Genomic DNA, 26,200 nt, shown 5'->3' on the forward strand with positions numbered 1-26,200 from the left:
ACTTTGATTTGAATATTTATTCATTTATTTTATATTTAACGAAATTAGAAGTTATAATGGGTTTTCTAAATTTGCTTTTTTTGTGCGGTCACATTTAATCACATAATAATTCCTCGTAAATTTTAAGGAATAAGTGCCCTTTGTTCTGATTATCAGTGGATGGAGCAAAGCAGTGCTCTAATATGCATATACTTTTAATTTAATACGCCTCGATTGTTTTTGGACTAGTCTATGTAAAGTACATTTATTAAGGAAAACAAATGCCTGAAGTATATTGCACGAATTCAATTAAAAAAATTTCACAAATTTAATAGTTTTCTATTCTGTGAAGTAAATCGTGCATATGGTCTTGCATTTCTTTTTCTGCACATCAATAAATGCGTCATTAAAATTTCTCGTTTCTCGGAAATTGAAATAATCAGAATAAATCATTCATGCGTATTGTAGAAGGGGGGGGGGAGTTAATTTCTTTCCAACCATTCTTTTTGTTTCGGCGAAGAAGATTTTTTCTTAAAAGTCGAATGAATATGCAGTTTTTCAACATTTAATTTTTATCATTATATATTTTGAATTATTTCACAAAATTATAAATTAAAAAAAAACGATAAATGCTGATATGAAGGTTTTTCAATTATCGGCCGCTTTCGTCGATTCAAGAAAATGAAAAGAATTATTTTAAACATAATATTTCTATATTTTACTTGGACAAACATTAAAATTTATCTTAATTTTTTTTAATAACGATACTGAAAAGGCAACATATTTTACTAAGAATTTGAAAAATCAATTAAAATATTTCAGGAAAGAAGCTTTATAAGAAAAATTAAAGATATAAAACTGCAATTTATTTTTGAGTTCAGATATGTAAAATGTTAGCTGCGTATTAGTTATTTAGAGGTCTATAATATTTTGAAATTATAAATATATTTAAAAATTATACTCATCATTGATACCCTAGATATATTTTATGCTTTACGACATCTCATGATATTATTCGATATTATACCATATTGTACAGTAGTATACGATATTGTGGATATTGCGCTATAAGTTTCTATATTGCACAATATCCATGTATTAAAATATAATAATTTCGCAATTTTAAAATTTCTAAAATTTCTACAAACTACCTACAAATTTAACTATTCTTTGATCCTTGAAAAAATAAAAAACATATGCATTTCTGTCCAGGGATTATTAATAAAAATTTCTTATAGTGCTTATTACAAAAATACTTAAACTGAATCAATTTTTAAAATACTATGCATAGAATAACTGGCTGTGGTAAATAAATAAATTTCAAAATATAAAACCATCTATACACAGAGAGACTCAATACTAGGATTAAAAATTTCTTGGAGGTTTAGGTTATACCTGGACGATTCGGAATCTATTAGAAATTCGGGGTCTGAAAGGCTTATAAGATGTAGTAAATGATGTTGCATATGAGCTTGATACCTGAGATTTTTTATTTTAGCATTCCATAGCAGCGCCATTGATCATATCCAATTACCTCACAGTTGCCAATATTGAACAGAGTGGGATCCTAACTAATGACGAAGCAGGTAAGGTCAAAATGGCTTAAATTATTTTATTCTTATCTGGGTTACATCAGGATTACACATTTATTCACATTAAAGTTATAAAAAAAGCATCTTCACAGTAGATTTAAAATGTATCACGCACTATAACAAGAATGAAAGTAAACATCCTGTATGGAGGTATTTATTCACAGATACTTTCACTCAAACAAAAAAAAGAATCAGAAGTGAATGCAAAATTATTTTGATTTAAATTAAAATAATCAAGCCTCGATGATGTAAAAATGTTAATATGCTTATTTGGATGAAGGAAATGTTTCCAGGAACTGTGCATTTTAGATCTAAATTTTGGGTTGCTGATGTAAGACATCATATCTATGTCATTGATTACGATCATTCTCTGTTCACGTGGGTATTTGTGAGGTCGTTGGTTATGATCATACAATCTTACTATAAAATACTGAAATGAAGAAAATGTTTGGAAATTGTGCGTACATATAACGTCATCCACCTTGTTTGGTAAGTATTACCAGAACAAGATAATACTTAATGTTGCAATACAACATTGTAATCACATAGCAATGTTGATACTACGACTCGATATTCATATGTGATTGCGAGTTCTCTGAGTATATATACCTCATCTACTTGAGAAAGGCTAAAGAGTCCAAATGGATTAGATTAAAATGGATTAAGGCTCACACGGAATATACGGAAATGAGAGAGTAAATGGATATGCGAAAACGACTTCACAGAAAGACCAAATAGATATTGTAATCCCAAAATCATTCCTAATGTTAAAGAAGGAAACTAGAAGAGAGATGACTATGCAGTGGCAAGATCTTGCAAAGGACGCATAATATACGAATTCATACAGAAACCAAAATTATATATATATATATATATATATATATATATATATATATATATATATATATATATATATATATATATATATATATATATATATATATATATATATATATATATATATATATATATATATATATATATATATATATATATATATATATAAAGAATTTTTTACCCGATGCTAGTGCCCATTATATCAGGACTTGGGAGATTTCTTGAATACTGCTACAGATTCGGAAGGATGCAAGAAAACACATGTATATAAGGGGAAATAGGCTCTGTTCAGTATTGCATAACAGGATGTGCCGAACTGAATGAAATTAGAGGAAGACTCATTATGGATAGTGATAATTTTAACACAATATTGCAATACTTTGAAAATTTATAAACATTGGAAAAAGTGATGGAAAACGATTCTAGCATTTTACCAACAATTTGAAGATTATTTGAAATTTTGTTGACCGTACCGTAACCTTCTTATGCAAAAGTTGGATAGTTAATGAACTATAATCCCTGTTTATATTGTTTAGTTCAGTGGTAACAGGCTGATTGGTTGTAAAAAAAGGCACGCTTTATCTTTTTAAGAAATTTCTTACCTTTGTACTGAGACACCCTGTATTCTATGAACATTAAAGAAAGAGATATGATTAAATCTTACTATTTTGTTTGCAAGATACAAGTTAATAGTTAATGCATATTCTTCATGTAAGTTAAATCAATTGTTTTATAAAAACATCTTTTATTATAGGTTTTACATCTTTTATAGAAGGTTATACTTCTTGACAGTCAGTGTTTAAAATAATTTTGGAAGCTTATCTCAATAAGTAAAATTAGCTGTTTGTATCATTATTGTAACAAGACGTAGGACTGAAGTAGTGTTTAAAATTAGCCGAGAGAGTAAATTATGAATTGCATGAGACTAATTTTTCTGCCATTGAAAAAGTTCAGTTCTCTGTTTCATTTAAGGTATTGCAGGAGTGTATGAAAATAATTATCAAAAGATATGAAATCTGTAAATATTTCCATTTTATTCTCAGTTATAAAATATATGTATTTGCTTATAAACTGAACGAATGGGATCACTTTAATTTTGCTTTGCTGTATTTAATCTTTTTTAATTTACAAATGTTTATGTTTCCTTATATAAATAAATAAAGTAGAAAATATAACATAAGTCCAAGAAAATACAATTTAAAAGATTCCTTCTCAGACATTAAAAGACGAAATATATAAATAATAAATATGCTTATTTTTTAAACTTTTACAGATGTAATAACTTAAAACTATTTGCAAATAGAAATTTATTTGTTTTGAAATAAAATTTGAAATATTAAATTCCTGATCTCACCCCAAATTGCACTCTAGAGATCCCTTTTGTAGACTCGTTGAAAATTTCCATCCCACAGGTACTCTCAACAGAGAGATGTGTTTCTCGAAAAATAAAATTCCAAAATAAAATATTTAGCCACATGAAGTAAAATTTCAGAGAATTTTTCTGTCTTCCACATAGTTTAAAAGACAATTCATTTTTTAATGTAGTGTTTACTGTTCACAGGAAGGAGATGTTCTTCAGGTAATTAAATTTTGCCCACACTTATAAATAACCTCATTGTGGTTAATTACATAATTTGAAACTAAAATTTGTTATTATTTGTAAAAATATTATTTTTTTATACCGTAATAACATTTTCTTATCAAGCTTGTTTATTTCAAATTCCAAAAGCAACTTTTTACATCAAATTCTATTATTATAGTCAAGATTTTATTTAGCATCTTTAAATATTTTACAATTCAATGCATCATTTTTAATGTAAAGGTTTTTGTTAAAAGAAGTATATTCTTCAGATAATTAAATTTTGCCCACAATTATTATAAATAATCTCATTGTGGCAAATTACAAATTTTTAAAACTGAAAATTATCATTATTTGTAAAATTATTGTTTTTTATATAGTTATAATATATTTTTATCGAGCTTGTTTATCTCAAATTGCAAAATGCAACTTTTTGCATAACACATTATTACAAACTTTATCATAACCAAGACTTTATTTAGTATAAAATCAATCACAGAAAAGGCATATATTCCCAATAATTATAACATTTATTTATCATTTTTCTATTATTTCTGAATTTAAATATGATTATGAATGCATTTAAGCCTAAATAATATTAAAACTGCCACTAGAAACATGTACAGAAGACAGAAACTTTTTATAAAATAATATAAACTATAGGGAAAGTTGTTTTACTTTTTATATAACATCGATGCTTGTGTGGACTCTCGTCTTGCAGAAAACAACTGAACAATTTCAAATAATTGAAGAAAGCTGTTATTACTTACTTTTCTATGTTGTGCATGTCATCATAAAAATCTTCCAAGATATTTATAAGATGGAGGAAAGAGCGACTTGTCGCGCTCATAGAGTGTTTAAATAGTTGTCCATGAATTTATCTCATCTGTATTGTTCCCCATATTTTGAACTTTGATCCTTATTGAAATTCCAAACTTTTACAAAATTTGTGGTGTTTCAATGCTGCTTGAGCAAAGAAATTGTTTTTATAGACTAATTATTCGATGGTGTATAAATCGTTAACAGCAAAAAAAAAAAAAAAAAAATCTGGAATTACAAATTTTACTAGAGACAAGAATAATTTTTTTTTTATCATTTCTGATGTAGGAAATTTTAATTTAATTTTATATCAATATCTGTTTATTTACCTGCTATATTTTATGTTAATTTAGGAATAAAATAACCGCTCTCTAAAATACCGAATATTTTATTCTAAAATAACCGCTCGAAAAATGAATTATTTTTTTGTATTTTAACTATATGTTTTTGCAACAAATATATTATTTTATTAATTTGAAAGCATAAAGGTACCAAAAACTTTTATAAATGCAGACGAATAGAAAATCTAAATATTCTCTATATGGTTTGAAATTTGACAGTATCTGCAACTTTAAATTTTAAATATGTGTAGCAAATTTATCCATCTAGCTGTCTTTATTTTGTTATTATCATGTTAAATTATATTCTGAAGGTCAGACAGACAACTTACTCTAAATTGATTTCGTTCACAGTTTAATGGAAGTTTATAAATTTACTCTAAAGACTATATGCAATATTTTATCAAGGCGTTATTGAATTATCACAAACAGGCCGACAGACAGACATAATGACAAAAATATGTTTTCCGATTTCGAGGAAATTTGTCAGTTCTCGAGTTTTTGACGGTTTGACTATACATGTTATAAGAGAAAGTAAATACAAAGTAAAAGTAAGTTTGCGTTGATCTGATTTCTTTATCAGGAAGCATGATAATTTAAACATGATTTAATTTATCAAATTTCTGCTCGTCCTAGAATTGCTGAGTCTAGACTATATAAATTACAGTTATCCTAAATCGAAAGTTTTAATCCAGACAGCGATACAATAGCAGCCTATCAAAATTATTTTTCATTAGTGGAATTTGGAGTCACATCTTTTTGTAATTTCTGGAAATTGTCAGGTTTTAAATTAAAGAAACAATTTCTAAAACTACATTATACATAATTCACACTAAAATATTATTATACATTAAGAATGATTCTTTTATAAAACAAACCAAGTATGTAGAAAATGTCTTAAATACATATAAAATTGTTAAAATAAAAAGAAAAAATTCAAAATCTTCCATGTAATTAGATTTTATTTTTTCACTTTTTATTAAAAAACGATTAAATTAACTATTTTTTAAATTTAATTTTAAAAAAAGGAGAATTTAAATAAAAGTATAGCATTTTATGTAGGAAATAAAAAACAATTTTCACTTTTCGTTTTATTATTTTTTTATCAACTTTTGCTATTTAAGGCTTTTACCATTAATCAGCTAATCCCAAAAACAAAGAAATAAAAATTAATGTTATATAGGCCTGTGGTATAATATTTTATAAATTTAAGAAATCGAAAAAGAATCAACACTTTTTGTAGTGTCTTAAAATATTCATGCAGTTTCTTAAAAATAATGAAATACTGAATAATTATTCCTAAAATGGCAATGAGGATATAAAAAATATTTGTCCAATTTACATAATGAAGGAAGAGGATATATTGAATGAAAAGCTTTAAAAAGTGCACACAAAATTACACATATTAAAAAAAGTTGAAAACTTTAATTACAATTTTTTTATATAGAATGAAATACATTTTTATGCTAATATAATTGCCCGAGCCATAAAATTTGATTTCGTTAAAAACAGAATTATATAAAAATTCTGTTTAATCTGATATTTATTCTTTTTCTTTCACACTAAATGTGACTTACATATTGTTTGACAACAGATTTTAAAATCCTCCACGCTTTATTCATGCGTTTGGATGGGTTTAATTCGACAAAATAGGGATTAGAGGAAAAATTAAAGCAGGAGCTGTTTACATTTAACATTAAAGTAAATTCCGAAAATGCAATAAGTCTTTCCGCACCTCACCCCTTAGTGAGATAGAATCATCGGAACGTGATAGTCTGAGGATACTGAAACGGACAGTAAATTTCAACTGTCAGACATTGAAAATCGAATTTTGTATCTTTGTTTTGCCATAGAATTTCGAATGATAAACTATCTTTAATTATACATTTTTAAAGATAAGCGACAAGAAATGAAGACAAAAAGAAAGTTAAATGATTTTTTTTAACTTTAAACTATCCTAAAGAATTCCATTTCTATATTCTTTTTTATGTTTTTCTGGACGATAAGTGCACAAGTAATGTCCTGGAGATTTTGCAATCTCAAAAATCTTCTCATTCAAATTCTACATTTTTGAGATTTGTTTAAGAAGGGATATATTTCTATCCTACCAGTTGAAAGAAGAGAAAAAGAATTGAATATTATTACGAAGCAAATATAGTAAAAGAATTTTATGGATAAAAAATTCACCAACGACAGTTTACAATGATGTAAACTTTAAATATTCTTATATGCTAAAATATTCTTTTATTTTTGGTCGATAGTTTCGTCAAAAAGTTATTTGTTTTGAGAGCCTTACTCCTGACATCAAACATTTAAAGTTGATTCTAAAATATATTGTTTCTGTTTGAAAAGACTTGAATCATAGTTAGATTCTCAAGACTTGAATACGAATAATACGATGAATAAAGCGATTCTTTGAAATATTTGATGTTTCTATATTCCTGTGCAAAAAAGTGTCTAAATCATATTCCGTTTGTTAAATTTTTAGAAAAAATTTCCAAACATATACTAATAATAAACTCAATATAAATTAAAATTTCGTGACAACATCAAAATTGTTCAAGTAAATAAAATTATTTTTTTGAATCCAATTTGGAAGGTAAGTAATATAGAACAAAACAAGGTGAAGAATGGAAGGAAACGTATCATAAAATTAAATAACTAGATAATTGATTTTGGAAAATGTTAAAATTTATTATTTCTTCTTTCTAATTCAATTTTCAAAATAAAAGGAATAATAGGAAGGACAAAAAGGAATATCCGAGCATTTGATATATACCCATCTTATATTCATCCGTTCACTTTATTCTATATTATTCTCTCATTTCCGGACCTATATCCTACTTTTTATTTTATTAATTATTTCCAATAAAATTTGTAAAATTCAATAAATTCTTGAGCTACCATTTATTGCAATTATAAGTTCATACATTAAATTTACTGCTAAATTATTAAAATGTAATACAGACGTATTATATAACAAGTAACACAATGACTAAAATTCCATACGCATTTCATAACTACCTGCATTTTGTAAACTAGCGTTGAAGTATATACTATATTATAATATTATATAATTCAGCGTAAACGTCTAAGTAGGAAAAATACAAGATCGTTTATTAGCTAACATATTTTTCATTAAAAAAATTGTTAATTATTTTTTTGTCCGAGCATTTTATATGTGCATATCTTAAATTCGCCCATATCACTTTATTCTAAAACGTTCCCTTATTTCCGGATCAATATCCTACTTTTTATTTAATTATTTCCTATATGCACTTTAAAAATTGCTCAGTGTCTAATTCTCACCCTTTACAAGTGAAGGGATAAAAATCCATAATATCCAAGGCATAATTTTGGGAGACACCTAAGATGATTCCCTTTCTTGAATCAAAACATCTTATAAAAAAAGAATATCTTAGAAAAAGCAGCAAATGAAAAAAAATACTTTTGACTTGTGTCCCATTGTAAACAAACGCGAATCACCGGCCCAGTCCCTGTAAAAACCATGTCCTCTTGTAGAAAAATGAATTGTATCTAAATTCCTAATTTATTTTATTTTCGGCCACTTTCCAATTAAATATTTTAATAGTTATCTAAGGCGGAATGCATTTTTTTTGTCCAATTTTATTTTTATTGCAAATTTAAGAATTTTAAATAGTAATTAAAATGATTCTTGTACTTAAGATAATCTGCATGCGAAAAAGAATCATGCGTTTCCATTTATCTTACAAAAAATTAAAAATTATTTTTAATTTAAAAAAATAAAAAAAGTACATTACATTAAAAAAATACATTAATATTTAAAATTTTATTGCCAATTTCATTTTTAAAGTCGATTTAAGACTTTTAGATAGAAATTAAAAGGATTTTTGTTTTTAATAGATGCGAAGAAATATCATGTGTTCCCATTTATCTTACAAAAAAAAAATTACCAAAAACTGCGAACCTCATTTTATAATCATTCATATGTGAACAATATTTATATCAATTTCCCACTCTCATCGTTTAACAGCTGCTTTGAAGAATAAGAAATGAGAACATTTCTTTACATAAGGCGATACATAAGTTTTTTTCTGAAAACTCCACTGAGTTGAATAGGTCTGAAGCATAAGGAAAATGACGTGACAAAATATAGAACTGATTCAGAATGTTTTCAGAGGAATAAAATTTCGCATTCAGTTCTGTTATCTATTATACATACATAAATCAAAATTCAGTACACATCGCATTTTCTGTAAATATCCAGTTTTTGGAGGAAAGATTTTAAATCAGAATGTTTTTATTTCATAGATATATGTTTTCTCGTAACTTTACAGTAAAAATGAAACCACTTAACTGAAATCCACTTCCATTTTATACAGAAAAATTGTTTTATCAATGATAAGGAACTAAAACTGAAATGAAGTTTATAGCTTGTTTTAGATATAATCTTACATTGTTTATATAGAGTCTTCAAATTAAAAAAAAGATAGGAATGAACTAGGAAAGAAAAAAAAAACGATAAGAAAGTCAACATTTAAATGGAATTACCTAACACAGGTAAAAGGGATCAAACAACATTTATTTTCCTCTAAAATTATCTCGAAATTACCGCAAATAAGTTGCAGATTTACTATTAAACCCATTTTAAAATAAAGAAAGTCTTTACCTTGGCTCCTATGAATGTTGTCTAAGGAATTACGAGAACCTGGGAAACGACTTCGCCTTAAATTCTTATATATACTTTAAGAAACTGAAGTAATTTCTGAATAAAAAATCAGAGAATGAGTTCTTTTTCGATTTTCTTATATACCAGCCGAATATGTTGATTTTTATATTAGTGGCATATTAAAAAAACGCATTTCCTTCCTATTGATTGGAACCAAAATTTGACACAAGTTTACAATTTTCGTCACAAAACTATATGTAAAATTTTAGCGTATTGCAGTATTCACTTACGTGGGAATATATAAATAGGCAATTTCATTCAAAACTTGATCTAAATCTATAATTCTTTGAATAATGCTATAAATTTAATTTCATCTAACTCTTTTGTGCTTTATGCCCACGGATAGACAGGTAAAGAAATTTTCCATTAAATAATTTATCTCAACTTTGTTAGAAATCTATAATATTGTTGTCAGGTGCACATAACAAAACTTTTTACTTAGTTTACTTCGGGTTTTTTCCTAAACCTTAACTACGCAAGGCGTAAAATATGAATGAATATTCAACAGAATTTCAAAAACGGATTATTTTTACGGTACCGTAATTTTTCTTTATATTATTCTTATATGACAGTCTGAAAAATATACAGCACTGTTAAATTTTTAATCTGACTATCAGTAAATGGCATATAATGGCATCTTTCACTCTATTACCTATAGTATTATATTGAGAGAAGAGGCTATTGATGAGGTGTAGATTATATTACGAGCTTAACAGGCATCACATTCTGTCTGAGAATTAAACGGCAACTATTTAATACAAAGAATATTCCTCGTGCAACTGAACACTTTTGCATCTTTTAATATAACTATATTTGAATCAAATCCAGGATATATCCTTCTTACTTCCCTCTAACTCTACTAATTTTTGTGGTATTTTGTTACTCTATTTATTATATATGTTTATGGTACCGTGAATATGATATCAAATAGCTTCGGATATTATATTCTTTTCTTTATAAATTTTCGCTTCATTTAAATGTATTTTAATTATTTATACAATGATAAAACATTATAAAAAAGTGGTCATATTTGTGTAAAATTATAAAGAGGAAGCACTGCATTATTATCAACTGCTCTGTGGTCTCCCAGTTAAGAAAGTCCTACTAACGTAATGATCTTTCGGCTTTCCACAGTTACGACTTACACAACGTGGTGGTTTCTTTTCTGATTTGTCTAATATATTAAGCGAAATTCATTAGTCAAAGATTTTTCGTGAAGGAAAAGTGAGGTATTTTCGTTACGTCAGAGTGACTTGAGAGCACTAAAACAATATCTAAAATAGGAGTTTGATTTAGCTGCAATAAACGTGATATATTACTGTCCTTGACTTGGCACACATTTGTTTATTCTGGGAAGAAAAGGAAGTAAATATACAGCAGTCAAACAGACTACAACGATCAGCTTTCTGGATTTTCATTTCAAAGACTTTTCGTAAAGGAAAAGTGAGGTATTTTCGTTACGTCAAAGTGACTTGAGAGCACTAAAACAATATCCAAAATCGGAATTTGATTTAGCTGCAATATACGTGATATATTACTCTCCTTGATTTGACACAAATTTGTGTTATTCTGGGAAGAAAAGGAAGTAAATATCCAGCAGTCAGACAGACCACAACGATCAATTTTCTGGATTTTCATTTCGAAAATTTTGACTAGGAAATATATTTTCATATAAATTGAAAGTTAATAACAATTTTATATGCTAAAATTTGTATAAAAGAATACAAATCACTGAATATATTTATTTAATTAATTTATTAAAATACTCTTATTATAAAAAAGATAATTAAACATGACAACTTTTCCTGTACATTTGTGAAAATTTCTTATTCAGATATCTATTAATGATTAATACAGGGTTTACATGGACCCAGCGTAGTAAACCAGAAAATTACCCACTTAATATGCATGCCTTTTGTTTAATATTTAATATGAGAACATTAGCTTTGTAAGGGAAAATTAGTTGCGAAATTTGCAACTAAAAGGACATTGAAAGATTTAATACTTCTTTATCAAAGGACAAAATTTAACCAGAAATTTCATCATTTATCGATGATTATAGTACATAGATATCTCTGATTATTATTAGTTATAATAAGTTTATTATTAGTTATAAAAGGTTTGAAGACATTAATTTCTGACTGGAATTGTGTATAAAAATGTTTGTATTTGCATTAAATTCTAATGATTGATCACTAAGGGAAAATCTGAATGGATTTTTTTGTACTGGCGTAAGAATTGAATAGTTGGCCTTTTCGGTATATTAAATATTGGCAAATTAAAATAAATTTAAATGTATCAAAAATTTGAATCTAAACATATTAAAAATATCTATAAAATATTTTTAAATGTATTTGACCAAAAAATATGTAAGTTATATATTTTAAACTGCGAAATATATGTTTATTTCAATCGAGAGATAGAAATGTAATTAAATTGGGTCTCATTTAACTTATGAAATAAGAAATAAGAATTGCGTCATGGTAAGTAAATACTTAATTAAACAATATGAGAAGTTATATGATATGTGAAACTTTGGTAATATTATTTTTTTGCAGCAGTTAGAATAAGTCTATCAGAATTATTTGAATGATTACACAAAATGCACATAAATATTTTTTTTCTTTATAGCTTCTCTATTTCGCTTAAAAGAGGGAATTTCTAACGATTTTCGGAGTATATAATTAATTTCTAAATACGCGATAACCTCTATGATTGATCTTTTATCCATTAAAATGTCAAATCTTTTTTTTTCTGTTTTGTTTTGTTTCTACTAATGATCTTTCTGTTAATGGAACGTGTTTTTACAAAATTCAAATTAGGAAATTAGAAACTAATTCATGACTTTTTGTATTTTTTCCCCGAAATCAGGGACCTTCTCTTATTTAACATTGATTGTTATGTTTACCAGGACTAATATCTAAGCTAGTCAGTTGCTTTGTAACTTTAGATCTAATGGAAACCAACGAATTCATTTATACGTGTAATATGCGTAAAAAAATAAAACGCTTATTAAAATTTGTGAAAGGTAAGAGTATCATTTAGAATAATAATTCAGTAATATCATCACATTTTTATTTGCCAAAAATGGATATATTTGTCCATCTTCAGCGTTTTTAATTTTTTTATAGTAATTAAATATTACAAGCTTTGAAAAAGGGCAAAAAAAAAATTGACGTTCATTAAATTAAAACATCAATAACTACAATGGCTAATACTGTAAACATGTTTGACCTTTAATACTGAATATCAAACCTGCATAGAATATCTAGAAGAATATTTTCTGCATCTAATAAATGAGGATGAACATCAAAATAGAGGGAAAATGGTCGCCGAACGTGAAAGCGAATTTTATATTCCAAAAAGAATATACCCAAACTGAAAGTCACCTCAGAATTCAACTAGAATTTATAAATTCTTATTTGCTTAGTAACAGTTAGAAGGCAATTGGAAAAATAACGACATTTTTAAACGAGTTATGCCATAAAACTTGATCGAATAACGCAAGAAAAACAATGATGTGTTCCAATAAATTGTCATTCACATTGTTTCTCATAATTGACATGCATATGTTTGACAGCTTTCGCTCTAGCAAATGTTGCATACGGCTTTCATCAAACTATAAAGCATGTGGAAGGTTCTGCCATGGTATGGAAAGCAGTTTCGTAGATTTCCGTATGATGTGTCATCGTTGTAAGAATTCATTTGAGTAGATGAAGAATGTGATTACCATCTAGAGATGCTGTTTTCCAATTGTTTTCTAGTCCAGTTTCCAGATGAAATCTAACAATTAAGCTTCTCAAGATATTATTTAAAGATCATCAAAATAAAGTTACACGATTTCTTGACGCAACCATTTCTCCCGACTTCAATATTTTTGAGTCACAATGACTTCTTATTAAGAAAGGAATTTAAGTCGATGTCCTCTTCCATCATTTCTGTCCTGTTTTTTTTTAATGATTTCTTCAAAAGCGATTATTGAATACTCAAAATATTTCTGCTGCTGATTTTCTCGATACATTGATGCTATTAATAAACATATTTTAGGATCTAAACTTAATGGAAGAAAGTTTTGTTATCATGCACGCATACATACAAGACTTTATAATGCGCGCGGGCGCATACACACATACACTAGATTTCATTACCTGCACACACTATCTCTCACACTCACACTCACACTAGACTTTATAATCCACACATACACTAGTATTTATAATCCACACACACACTAGCCTTTATAATCCACACATACACTAGTCTTTATAAAGCATACACACACTAGTCTTTATAATCCACACACATACACTACACTTTATAATCCGCACATGCACACATGCATGCGAGCGCGCAGGCACATACACACATATTTAGATTCTGAATGCTCTTAAATACAATATATTTAATATTTCCGCATATATGGATGAATGTGACAACTAATAGTTTTAGTATGCATTTAATAATTATCCAATCATTTTACTAAAAAAAATGCTTTACTCTAAAATCTGATTTCAACTAGTTTTAATCCCAATTATTTCCAAGCATTAACTATAAAAAATAATAATATAATCCTTTTAACTAGATAACTGTGAATTTTTCCTTTTTTATACTCCATATAAAAGGTTCTTTAAAGAGGAGCAAAGAAAAAAAAAGTGTATGTTATTAAGGTAACGATCTTTACTCCACAATTCTTGCCCTTCTACTCGAAAGGGTTTTTAAAACTTAATGAGAGAAAGTCAAAGTCATTAATCAAAAATTGTCAAGTTCAAGACCTTGTAATCCGTATCTAGTTTCCAAGATATTGAATATTCTTTAGTGAAACATTTCCTTCTTGAGTTTCTGGGTTGTTATATTTTTTTTGTCTGATTAATGTAATAATTGATGAAGCATCGAACATCTAATTAAATAAATAAGAAATATATCAGGCATTATAAAATTTTTATTGTATTTTGAATAGTTTATTTAAAATCTAGAACTTGTTTTATAAAGTAGAAATTCTCTAATTTTCCCCCCATCATATTATGCATCGATACTAACCATTTTGCTTATTTTATATAAATCTTTATGATAAAAGCAGAAATTATTCTTAACATTATTTTAAATGAATGAAAAGTATTTTCTAAATGTATTTTTAAAATTAATGAATTTCTGCAATAAGAAAATAATTCATAAACTCAATTTTTTTCCTAGATGATACACATTTTATTTTGGAACAATTACTTTAAATATAAAAATAATCTCTAGTATAAAAGACTTTATGTCACTTATTCTAGTGTTGTTGCTTCGTAAGTAAAACACATGCAATCAAAAGTGAAACTACTTTTACTGTGAAAATTTGCAATACATTCTATTATGTTAAACAGTTAAGTTAACAGTTGTTATATTTTATAGGACATAAATATAAGAAAAAACTTTTACAAAAGCCTCTAAGGACTTCCTAAGAGTTTGAAATGCCGTTTAAAAATGACACGCAGAGAAATGCGAGGAAAAGATTGAACTTAACATCTTTAACATATTCATCTTCATTGAAAATTATGCAGGAAAGGGAAAAACATATTATATTATAATTATTATTATTGTCATATCTTAACAAACTGACTTTGTGTAATTAATTTGTATAATAATAAAGCAGAATATGTAACCGCATATTTGTAATGATATCTAAGATAATTTAATTAATAATTTGCCATAATTTAATTTTTGAGCAGGGAAATTTTAAAAAAATACTCAGATTTTAATAATGATATATGGATGCATGTAAAACGACAGATTATATTTGAATGACAATTTTTCATCGTTGTTCTGGAAATATAAAATTTGAAGATATTGAAAATGTATTATTTTTTTTATATTTGGTCCTGCAATTTATTAATTAAATATTTTCATAATTTTTTAATTCTAACATTGAATGCCCCATTTATTTCTATTTTTTTAGTGTATTTAATACAAATAAAATAATTTTACATGTATATGTTTTTCAAGACTTTGACATATAAAAAAATAAAGGAAAAGACGTATAATCAATATTTTAATGATCAACTTTAATTATCACAAATGTATTTGTAGTAACATATATTCGTTTAAAAGTAGTAATTCAATCTTTTAAAAATAATACTAGATTGTAAACTGAGACATGAAAAAATAATACCCAGTTGAATTAAAATGAGCCATTCATCAAAAATCTCTTACTATTATTGCATATCTTAATAACTTATTATGCATATTGTAACTAATACGATTTATGTACATACTGATAGATATTTAGTTAAAAATTAGTCGTTATCTAAAGTGTTGATTAAATAAAACATGAAGAAACAATTTAGGGTCAGAGAATGTTGAAAACCAGTGATTTGACAAATAAAATAATCTCGGAATTTTTCAATTTCTTTTTTTAAATGGGAAATGAAGTAACTTTTTTTAATATTCTTTTTCATCATCACTTAAATTAAATTAAAATTAAAATTAATTCATTAAAATTAAATAAAATTAAACAAAATTAAATTAATTAAATTAAATAATTAATTAAGTAAATTAAATTAAATTAACATCAATTAATAAATTTTTATTAATTTTATATTTGTGAATAATCCTGGAGTCAAAATACAGGTTGCACAATGAAAACTTTCCATCTTAATATAAAAGTTGAAATGACTGAGAAAAAAAAAAAATAATTGAGGCTGAAATTTTGCAAGTTTTACAAAGGCGTAAAAGGGTTTATTACTGGAGCTTCAAGCTATTTAAAACTTTGATAATGAAACAAAATGAATAATTAAAAATTGAAAAATTATCATATAATATTTTTAATTTTTCCTATTCTTTTAGAAGTATCTTTCTATATGACTTTATCAAGATGATGATGCATATAATCGTTTTTAGTGCCTTTTTTATATAGATATTATATAAAATATTCATTTTTTTTACCAATAACCTATTTATATTTTTACCAATAATCTACTCATTTTTTTTCTTCGTCAGTGATATTTAGACAGATTATTTTTGAAGGGGAAATAATTTTTGAAATAAATTCGATTGTATATTCCTACGGCATAATATAATTATCTCAGTATTCACTAATTTAATGCATTATTATTTGCACAGTTTTAATAGAACCTAGCATTTTAAAGTTATCGAAAATTAATAATTTTTTTTTCAGATTTCAGATATTGCCATTGGAAAAGCTATAATCCACTTGAATACCACAAATAATTAATTTCATTAGCATGAAATATTTATATGTTTTTGTTACTTTGTTCCGAGTAAATTCATTTATTTTCATTTCTAAATTGTATATGAGTCAAAAATTGTTTCATTTGTGCTATAAAGATATTGTGTTTCTAAGACTATTGTTTCTAAGATTATTTATCAGATTGAAATCCAAAGCCTCATCAAACTCAAATTTTGAAACAACTATCTTTAATGAGTTCTGTAATGTTATTCTATTTAATCAAAACTCCATTCAGGTGCAACGGATTTCTAATCTAATGTCTTGCAAATCGGTTTCAGAAATATGAACTTCATAGTTTGAAGATGACCAATTTCATAATGAAAATGATTTCGGGAAAATTCATCATATTTTGCAAGTTTAATTGAAGAATCATAGCATTTCATGACTCTCCTGAAAAACCAAACTTTCATTTATCATAGGGAATTGTTTATCACATAAATGTCTTAATAAATTTAGAATTTTTCAACCTTTATTAAGATCAACATTCTGTGAGTAAGTGACATTAATAGACCTCTTCGGAAAATGCGTATCTAAATTGTGTGGCAAAAATTTAGCGATGACGAATACACTCGTCAAACTCAGAGTATGTGTAATATGAAATTATATTGTAATGAAATGACTTTTTTTTTTTATTTCAATAAACACATTTGTTTATTTACTTAAACTAACATACATGTTTTGCATATGAATCATACGAAATGCTGCCTCTTGAAAACATGTAAGAAAGGATAAAAAAGATCCTCATATCGGTGTTTATTACCAGGCGTGCCACTTACTGAACAGTCTAAGACAATTTACGGTTGCTTAATTGCTTTTGGGATGACTAATACAACACAACGATACATTTAAGAAAAACAATTCATATTATATGCCGATTTTCTGTTGATAATAATTATTACTAATCTTTTATTTGTTCCTTTGATTTCAATTTGGCCTCAAAATATTTTAAACGGCCTTTTGGCCTCAAAATTTACGAATACACTTGAGTTTTTACTAAAATTGTAATTCAAACTGCAAATTGTCCCTACTTATTTCTGTTTGTGAGCAAATTCGTCATAGCGCAAAATGTACTTTTTCCATGATGGGTATACTCGTTAAAATCAGTTAACTGGTTAAATAACCATAAAATAATTTTTAGCTCTTACAATAATCATGTATATACAATTAATTGCGATGAAAGATCTGTGATAAAATCTTATTCCTTTATTTGAGAAATAAATTTCTTCATCAAAGCAAACAATTCGTCTGATGAAAAGATTCCCAATGTATATAGCTAATGTAGCGTTTAGCTTTTGATAGTCAGTATTGAAATTAAAATTAGTTCGTAGAGTTCTTAAACTTAATTCAATTTTTATTATCAGTTTTATGACCGTAAATAGTGTTTTTGTGTCCAAGAATGTTTTTGCTCAATTTTCCCGGTTTTATTTAGGATAATGCAGAATGATAAGAAAAGTACTAATAAACAAAGATGGCTCACTGATTTCCAGTTTATCAGTAGATTTATAAAATAAAAGATATTACTTATATTTGTTCATGAAATTGAATGAATGGATTTATTATAATTATGTTCTGACCTTTTAATGTTTTTATAGTTTACAAGAATCTTTCTTATATATAGAAATGAAAAAAGGAAAAATTCTGTTTTGAGTAGAAACAATTACATGAAATAAATATGTTCTTTTTTACTTTAATATATGTGATTTTTAACTATTATTTACAAATAGAGATTTATCTGTTTTGAAATAATTCTGGAAATATTAAATTTTCCATCTTACCCGCAAAACACACTAGGGAACACTTTTGTAGACTCTTGGAACAATTCTTTCCCATAAATATTCTCCATTGAACGATATATTACTCAGGGAATGAGATTCCATCATGACAAGAAAGTAAATAAAATATTTTTACTGTTTTCACTGGAGCTTTAGAGATTTTTCTGCTCTCAACATTGTTTAAATATTCTTAAAGGCAATGCATTTTATTTATTGTGATGCTTTGTAGAAAGTGAAGGTGGATGCTCTTCAAATAACTAAATATATCTTTACATATACTTAGCGTCTATAACCTCGATATGTAAAAATTGCATATATTTTAGCTGTATGCAATTTTATATATAGATCTTTGACGTTTACTGAATTTATCGCGCACCATTTTTACTGAATCTATCGCTGGACTTTGCATTTTGGATGTCCTTTTTTACCAACCTGTTGACAATCTAAATGGACACAAACCAACAGTTTGTAGTCACAAGATTTCATGCCAATATTATCTATTTAAGTCATTGCATTAAAAAAAATTACTGAGTTTGCATGCATACTGAAAGTATCGACCAACAGACAGTCAATTTTTTCACGAATTTGATTGAAGATCTGGTAACTATCTATATTCTAAATATTAAACCTGTATACAAAATTTCATTTACTTAGCTATTTGAATTTTGTAGTTATCTATTTCCCTTATAGCCGAATAGCCAGAGAACAAGACTTTCTCTGAGTTGATTTCGTCTAAAATGTGATAGAAATCTAAAAATTTGGTAATACTTCCACACACTAAATTTCAGTCGTCTAGCTCAAAGCGTTTCTGAGTAATCGTGTGTACAGACTGACTTACAGACAGGCATACATAACACCAAAAATATGTTTTTCGTCTACAGAGTGGTCTAGACTCAGATGGTCGCGAGAGTCGTCAAAATTTCGAGTTCGAATTTTTTGATGGTTACAACACTTTTATACTTCATTTACGAGAAAATAAGAAATACAAACTGAACTCGGAAAGTATAAATTACGAAAATTCCAAACAACCGGCGAGGTCTCTTCGATTCTGTCGAGGTCACTTTTCTAAGTTTGCAGTTTTTCTTTTAGAATATTTCGTATGTATTCAAATACAGCAAACATTATGCACCAAAAAGGTATTGATGACAAAATACTGAATGGCACAAGTGTTATATATTTCCAAAGAATTAAATGTTTTGCTAAAACAGTTGGGAGAAATTTTTTATCTAACGTTAAAATCTTTCTTTAAATTAATAACCGATAAAAGCTTCAAGCAAGGAAATGCAAAATGGTTGCGAATAATATCTAATAATTAAATGTCTGATAAAAGATAATAAACAATGAGCTGGATAAACATAGAAAATATTTCTTAGCACTTGAATGTTGATAAAACATTTATATTAGTAATAAAAAGATAAACATAATAATAGAGAAATCCTAAAATCTGGTACTTTTAACATCAACATAATTTAAGAACTCTAATAATTCAAGATATTACGAAATATTTATACTAATTTCATTATGTTCATCACAGAACAGAACGCCGTCTCATACCCCCGTAACCGTGACCATTCTGGTCACTGAACGGTTTGGTGGGCATGTTACGGGAATTTTATTTAATTAACAAAATATTTACAGTAGGAAAACGAAACAAAAATAACTATTTACAGAATTTAAAATTATGTCAGAAATTATATTATGATTACGTTTACATAATTTTTCAACTTAAAAATATAATTTGTAGTAATAAACTTAGAAATATAGTGCTGAGAGATAAAATGAGTAAAAGTATACAGATAATCTGTGTTCACTTATTTTTTTATGATATAGTAGATCAGGATGCAGTTAAAAAATCAGATGGAAAATAATTTGAGAAATGGAAATGAAGACAATCTCATTATGTTCATCACATGTATTTATTAATATTAATCATTTTATTTAAAATATAAATGTCAGAGTTGCATAGTAAGAGATAATAAATAGAAAAATGTAGATGAATGAATTTATATACATATATAAAAAATTGCTAGAATCATTCTTTTATTTTTATTTTTAATTAAAAGAAGGTGATTTAAACATTGCTTTATTGATGTTGTAGAAACTGAGAAATATTTGTATATACCAATAAATGAAGTAAGGCGAAAAGTCAACTTTCACGAAAGGAAACTGTCCATTTTTTATTTTCTGAAAATTGAATAAAAAAATCAACTTTACAGAAATGAAAGGAGATGATGAAGCATGATGCATCTGCCATTTTACAATATATATATATATATATATATATATATATATATATATATATTCATGTCCGTTGTTGGAAGAATCCTATCCAAGTTTTAAAGATTTCTTTCACAAACCGAATTTCGGAATATAAAAGAGAGGGAGGGATTCTACCAAACTGTCAATCTTATTTAGAGTGGTTCTTTCTTTGAAAACATTTCTAAAGAAAGATATTTTTAAACCTACTTTAAAATACTGGGGCAACAAGAGCAATGATTTAGAGGTAAAATGAGAACTTACGATTAATATACGAAATGGAAATACATTTTGATGTTTTAACTCACTTCTCAAACGGAAATGTCACGAATCTTCGGTTTTGATGCATCTCGTAAGAAGCTAACGTCAGAACTTTGAAACTGAGATTTTTATTTATTGAATTCTCATATACTTCCAGAAGTTTATTAATTGTTGAAATATGCCATTTGATTCATTTGATATGTATGAATAGTTTCTGAAAATATTTGAGGGGTAGATTTTATATTTTCATCTTTTTAAACTGAATTTTGACTCACATTTGAAAGCGCCATTTTGAATCTTTTGAACAGGGCTTTAAGACGCATTTAGCAGATTCACTGGTTCATCATAAAGCATGAATTTCCTCCAATCGCTTCCATACTTTAGAGTTATATTAGATGAACATTTTATTCTCAGAGGCTTATTTGACTGCTTGATACTTTCGGTAATATTGAATCTTGGAAAAGTCCTTATTTGAAAGTTATCTGAAAATATTTTATTCGTATGAAATTACAATTTGATTTCAGAGCTTCTGAAACCTCAAAATGAAATGAAGATTATTTTTAAGTATTTATTTACCAGATCATGCATGTTTATATATGTTCAAATAATGTATGTTTATATATGTTCAATATTTAAATCGAAATAATCAAATTGAAATTTTAGAAGATATTGTTTTATTTTTGCGAATATGAATTATTGATAATATTAATACTGAAGTAAGATTTTTAATATAAGGAAATGAACATTCAAAAAAATTTAACGTATGGATAAAATGATTGCACAGTAGAATAAAATGCTTGAAAGATAATAATTTACGTGTTGCAATAAAAAATGATATTAGTATATTTTTTAAAAAAAATCTTGCTTTCGAATATGAGAACTGTCTTTTTATTTTGCAATAAAAAACACTCTATTCGTTGGATGTTGTTATTCATTTTACAGGAGTCATGGCAGAAACTCAGATAACATATAAAATTTGGGACTATCTTCAATCATCGCCAGTGTAATTAAAGTGGCTTAGATTTCGGGAAAGAGAAATAGATTTTACTTATTTGTAACTATTTCCATTATAATTATCTTTTCATTGAAAGTAAATGTAGATCTGATAATAATTAGAAATTTGATCCATCATTTTTCAATCTGAAGGCTGGATAAAAAAAATGGTATGGATGGAGATCTTTTTTTTTTTTTTTTTTTTTTTTTTTAAAAGAGAACTGAATTTGAGCTTTCAAAATTTAAAAAGATTTGAAATGCATATGTTTTCGTATTTTACTATGGAAGGGTATAAAAAAAAGATAAAATAAAAAATAAAAAGATAAAATAGAGGAAAAATAATATATATGCACATATTGTAAATGCAACATTTACATTTTTATAAATATTAGTGAACTTATATTATGTTATCTGTATAAATTGGGCAAATAATCCTGTGGAAGAGAATATAATTTAGATCTATTTGCAATAACAATATACAATTGATTTTTCAATGCAACAATATATATAGCAGTTTTCTTCAAATTCCATTATCTTATGCATAAAATTTGTTGACATCTATGATGCACTCTTTCATTATTCGCAGCGACTAAAATGTGCCCCGTTCTGTACTAAGATCATGTACAAAATGTCGGCATTTTATCACAAAAAGTCTCAATGATATGAAACTACATAACTGCTGACTTAAACCACTTTTCGACGTCTGGATATGATTTCGAAAAGAGGAAAAATCTTGTCAGATGCTCGTGTTTAGGGGTCGTGCACAAATTAACAAAAAAAGTAATGATTGAATAAATAAAATAATAATTTTATTATTGGTTCAAAAATATTAAAAATTTGTAGAAACAATAACTAAAAGGAAATATTACATAACTTGTCCAAAATGTTTTCCTTCCATGCTAATACAGAGCTTCATTCGTCTGATGATACTGCTGTACACTCTATCAAGTTCTCGTTCGGTGATGTCGCGACAACCCTTGAAAATGCTTGTTGCAATTCTGCTTTATTTAAGGGAGGTGACAAATAAACCGCTGTACGTAAACCGCTCGAGGAATCGAGTCACGAGGAATCATTATTAGACTAATGTCTTCATTTCCTTCACAAAAAAAATCCCTTTCTTTGAATCCCTGCCTGAGGGTAACCCTTGAAAAAGTCTTCAGGCCAGATTCTTTTTTTATATATTTTTTTGGTTTAATTTTTATTTGGTTTTTTTGATTTTCCTATTAACTTGATTTTAATACTTTTGTATATATATATATAATTTTTTAAAAACACGATTAATTAAACACGATTTTTTAAAACACGATTAATTAAACACGATTTTTTAAAACACGATTAATATTACGATTGATTTATTCAAAATACAATATTTATCGACTTTTAAATTCAAATAGATAATGACGAAATGAATATGAATCAATTTTAATGAGGAGAGAAGTGCTTTTAATTTTATTATTATTCATCTGCCGTAATTAGATAGAAAAATCCATAACAAAAGTTTTAACCATATGCCTAGAAATAATTATGTAATTACAAATATTACAGAAACAATCCAATATTTTCAAACCCTTTGTTTCTAAGAAACTTGAAGTTCTGGAATGTTTGAATACTGAAACACCCGATATCCTATTTCAAAAATAATAGAAATCCTCTTCTGCTTCTCTTAGAAGTAGCTAAAGTAGTAGATTGTATTCTTAAGGAAACTGTCTAAAAGATGACAACTAATAGTTTGGATCTTCTTTCTCTCAGAGTGAGCTTCTCCAAAATATAAAACACATGGCTCAAATATTCTACCAATCACACTTAACAAAGAGGTTGGGAATTTCACATGAATATTTGAGCATTTTGGAAGATCGCCGAATTTTATTGAAGAGCTCAATTCGAAAATGAGTTGAGCTCGATGAAATTGAAATGTAGGATTCATATAAAATCTGAATAATCACAAAAGAAGCATTGAAACTGACAATTCATTATATAAAAAATATTTATAAATGAGAGAATTGTGAAGTCGAGTCGATTTTCTATAGTCTACTGGGATGAGTGATTTCTAAATGAATTGATTAAAAATTTCAAAACTATCTTTGAAACAAACAAAAAAATGTCAAACCATTAAAAATGGTTGAAACTATTTTTACATTATATTTACAGAAAAAATATACTGTTAGTGGCATTTAAAGATTTAACAATCTATACATTCTAATTTTTCACGATTGTTTCTGATATATAATACAGGATTTAAATGTAATTTTACGAAAAATATTTGCTTAAACCAAGAATTCATCAGAAATGTTTTTGAAAATTATTAAAAAAGAATAATCTCTTTCAAGTGTCATTCATTTTCCAATTCTATCTTTAAAAATCAGATTTGAAGAAAAATACAGTTATTTTCTAAATTCCACTTGTTTACTTCTTTGTTGTTGTATTTCAGTTGAAACATTAAAAAAACAAATTAAACTTCATCTAATTAAATTCAGGCTCTGTAATTTTTTTTATATTTACAGTAGAACTTCCAATCATTTGTTTGCAGTGTCATATTTTGAAGTTTTTCTTAATGAGATTTCGAAATGTTTAATTAAAAATCATTTAGGAAAATATTTAAAAGAAAAAGTAAGATCGATTTAAAAAAGAAAATATTTTTTTTCTGACGAATACGAATAAAAAGTGCTTAAAAGAATATAAAAGTGAATATGAAAATATTTTTGAAGAAAAAGGGAAAAAGACTAAGGGGAATTTCAATGATTTTTATAAGGCTACTATATCTGAGAAAACAAAAACGAGTGATTACTATGTTATTGCAATATTTCTAAGTTTCTCTTTTCAAAAAACTAATAAAATAATTCCGAATTCTTTTAAATAAGTGTCAATTTAACCATCATGAATTTCAAGAAAAATTTCGAAATTGGAGATAAATCCTAAGAAGACGCTATTTTTTTAAAATCTTCTAATTCATATCAGTATATTAATTTATAAAAGATCTATGTACTCGAAATCATAATAATCATAATTCGCTGATTTTTTTCAAGCAAAAATAAACTTTTTATGGTTATTTCTCGATTAAGTATTCTATTTATTTATTCTTCTTTTTTATCTCTTAAAATTTTCTACTAATTTCTAGCTACATTTTTGATATTTGATACAGTAGGGGAAATTCAAATGGAATTTATTCCATATAGAGATAAAAATATTTATTTAATGGAGTTAAAAATATTCATCGTAAGAGAAAATGTATTTTCGTGAACAAGGACATGATTGCGAAATTATATAAGTAACCACTTTAAAGTTAAAAATATTTTGAAAACGAAACTATATAATCGCAACTAAAAAATGAGATTGGTTATTTGGTTATTTATTTATACATACATACATACATACATACACACACACGCACACACATACATATATATTTAAAATTTCTCATATAAGATAAAAAGCCATAGAAAATGATATCTATATAATATAAAAATTATATCCCATAATTCTATTATGATATACTGAAAATGTATCAAATTCGTTTATGTAATAAAACTTCTGGAAAATGACCGAAAAGAAAATCTCTAAATGGCAACATTATTTTTTTGACTTCACAATTAAACAAAACATTTGTTTTTTAACAATTTTCTGGAAAAGGGTAGATTTTTAAATGGCAAGATTATTTTTTGACTTCACAACTAAACAAAAAGTTTTGTTTTTTAGCAACTAATACGGACCTGAGAAAGAAGCTCTTTGTCAAATTCCGTAATCAGTATTAGAACAGACACATTAAATAAAACAAGCTATAAAAAGAGGAAAACGTGATCACCTGAAAATATTTGGGTCTTAGAAGACACCAGAAGAGGAG

The sequence above is a fragment of the Argiope bruennichi genome, chromosome 1 (assembly GCF_947563725.1).
Source record: "Argiope bruennichi chromosome 1, qqArgBrue1.1, whole genome shotgun sequence".
Classification (NCBI taxonomy): domain Eukaryota; kingdom Metazoa; phylum Arthropoda; class Arachnida; order Araneae; family Araneidae; genus Argiope; species Argiope bruennichi.